Raw genomic sequence first — 3,153 nt, 5'->3', positions numbered from 1 at the left:
ATAAGGCGCAGCAAAGGAGCATCCAATTCATTGCTGGATGGTGATGTAAAAACACTATTGAAAACATTGGAAAAGCATATGAAAAATTAAATGACCAAATGGTGGTAGCAAAAGTCCTTGGAAAAGTATGTGGAAGTGGGACAGATAACGCGGGCCTGCATATCATGATAGCCTCAAGTTTTGAGAATTCCAACCCCAAAATGCTGAAGGAATGGGCCAGTGCCTTGCGGAATTAATGGAGGAATTTGCTCATCAGGAATGATTTTGCTTCCCATTAGAATAGTGGTGAAGAGGAGATTTTTCTGATGCTGGAGGTACTGAGTTTCATATTCATGGTGCCACTCCAGTGAATTGCTCTGTCACAAGTTTTTTTCTTGCTGAAACGAGAGAGTTTCAGGAGTAGATTGTCGGCGCTCCTAAAGTGTCTGTTTCCTCCTGATAAGGTAAGGTTTTGGGATAGTTACTGGGGGGTATTGTGGTGTAGAGCTTTATGAGTTATGCAAGCCATCTTTAGTTTGATTCTAGCTTCATAGGGTAGCCAGTTGAGTGTCTTTCAGGTGTGGCGATATATGGTCAAATTTCCTAGATCCTGTTAGGAGTCTTACTGCTGCATTGAGACAGGCTTTTAAAGGGGCTGTTGAGATTTTGGGAAGCCCCGAGTGGGAAGTACATCCGCACTCCAACCTTGAAATAACTAAAGCCTGCAGGCTCGGTTGCGCATAGCCTCTACCGGGTTCTCCTGGGGCACGCCTCCCTTTGCCTCGGGTGGTCGCAGAGAGTCTGCACAGATTGGCGGTTGTCTGTGCGCAGCGACTCACGTACAGAGTTGCTGCTGTTCGGATCCCTGCCACTGAGAAGCGCCAGTGTCCCTGGGAGGAGTCTAGACTGGGCCCGGCGAAGTATATAGGGAAACTGAGAAAGTCTGGGCAGGGGCAATAAAATACTACAAGGAGAGAGGACAAGCTGGATAGAGGTGTTCCGCATTAATAAAGCAATGGAAGTCCTTAGGGGAGTTTTGTTGTTGGGCCTGTTGTCTTACTCCTGTGCCCATGATGACTTCTTCACATCCATTGGTCACATGACAGACTTACTCAACACAGAGAAGGATCTTGTGACTTCACTGAAAGATTATATCCGAGCAGAGGAAACCAAATTAGATCAAATTAAAGTATGGGCTGAAAAACTAGACAAACTTACAAATACCGCTTTAAAAGACCCAGAGGAATTTTTGGGCCATCCGGTGAATGCTTTCAAACTGATGAAGCGGCTGAACACAGAGTGGGGTCAGCTAGAAAACTTGGTTTTGAAGGACATGTCAGATGGATTTATTTCCAACCTGACTGTCAACATTTCCCCAATGATGAGGATCAGACCGGCGCAGCATAGGCCCTCCTTCGTCTCCAGGACACATACAATCTGGACACTGACACCTTATCCAAAGGAAACCTCCCAGGAGTGAAACACAAGTCCTTTCTGACTGTTGAAGACTGCTTTGAGCTTGGAAAATTGCTTATTCCGAAGCTGATTATTATCACACAGAGATTTGGATGGGGCAGGCTCTCAGGCAGTTAGATGAAGAAGAGGTGTCCACCGTTGATGCAGTTTCAGTCTTGGACTATCTTGGACAATGCACTAATGCTTACAAAAAGGCTCCTCCAACTAGAACCGGAACATCAAAGAGCAAATGGTAATCTGAAGTACTTTCAGTACATCATGACTAAAGAGAAAGAAAGCAATCTATCTGCTACGGACAGTGAGACTGAGCAAAGCAGCAAAACTAAGAAGAAGGGCCGCCCTGACGACTACCTTCCAGAGCGAAAGAAGTACGAGATGCTGTGCCGCAACGAAGGAATAAAAATGACTCCTCGTAGAGAAAAGAAGCTTTTTTGCCGTTACTTTAATGCAAAAGGGAATCCCAGGTACGTCCTAGCTCCAGTTAAGCAGGAAGATGAGTGGGACACACCACACATTGTTCGCTTCCATGATATTATGACTGATGAAGAAATTGAAAAAGTCAAAGAGCTGGCTAAACCAAGGCTGAGGCGAGCCACAATTTCAAATCCCATAACAAGAGTTTTGGAGACTGCACACTACAGAATTAGCAAAAGTGCTTGGCTATCTGGCTATGAAGACCCGGTGATAGACCGCATTAATGCTAGAATACAGGATATCACTGGACTTGATGTGTCTACAGCAGAGGAGCTGCAGGTTGCCAACTATGGTGTCGGAGGCCAATACGAGCCTCATTTCGATATTGGAAGGAAAGATGAACCTGATGCATTTAAAGAACTGGGAACTGGAAATCGCATAGCAACATGGCTATTTTATATGAGTGATGTAGCTGCAGGTGGGGCTACTGTGTTCCCAGAAGTAGGAGCAGCAGTTACTCCTGAAAAGGGCACAGCTGTTTTCTGGTATAATCTCTTTGCGAGTGGTGAAGGTGATTACAGTACACGAAACGCAGCTTGTCCAGTGTTAGTTGGAAACAAGTGGGTGTCCAATAAATGGATCCATGAACGCGGGCAGGAGTTCAGACGGCCTTGTGGCTTGTCCGAATTGTAAAAGACATACTCCTCAGACATATCCTCATGGTCAACCGCTCCAAATCTCAACAGTAAACATCAAATGTACATTTCTATATTTTGTAACCGTTGACTAAAAATACACTCCAGGTCCTGTTCTGGAACCCTCAGCCAGGTGCTCCTGTGGAAGATAAAACTACGCCAGTTTACTTCGTTGCTCATTTTTAACTGTATTCCATACCAAATGGGTTTTACAAATATGAAGAGAATGTACAGGTCTAATGAAGGAGTCATAGGAAAAGACATCAGGCTATTTATGAATGTGCTGCTCTCTGTGAGCCAACGTCTACCCTCCACCATATTTTCCATGAGCAGTTCTTCGGCTAAAATAAATGTGCAATAAGAATTAAACTAAAGCCTGAAAGTAGTTTTGAGGTCAATGATATAGATGAATTTTATTTTTCTGAGATAGCTGAGGTGAAAGCGGGCATTTTTAGCTAACAGGTTGATGTGTGTTTGCATGTTAACGTTCTCTTCCAGTGTAATTCCAAGTTATTTTGTGGAGCCCACCAGAGTCGGCGTGCAAATGGGAGCAGTGATCATCTTGGTCCATTCCTTTACCTCTAGAGAG

At 44.5% G+C, this 3,153-nt stretch overlaps 1 pseudogene; it reads left to right on the top strand.

Moving 5' to 3' along the window:
- Positions 1-819: 819 nt before the first annotated feature.
- Positions 820-2,853, top strand: LOC147709408 (prolyl 4-hydroxylase subunit alpha-1 pseudogene; annotated as a pseudogene).
- The last annotated feature ends 300 nt before the right edge of the window (positions 2,854-3,153 follow it).

Source organism: Lissotriton vulgaris, chromosome 6, assembly GCF_964263255.1.
Source record: "Lissotriton vulgaris chromosome 6, aLisVul1.2, whole genome shotgun sequence".
NCBI lineage: Eukaryota > Metazoa > Chordata > Amphibia > Caudata > Salamandridae > Lissotriton > Lissotriton vulgaris.
This window is presented reverse-complemented; position numbering and strand designations above follow the sequence as displayed.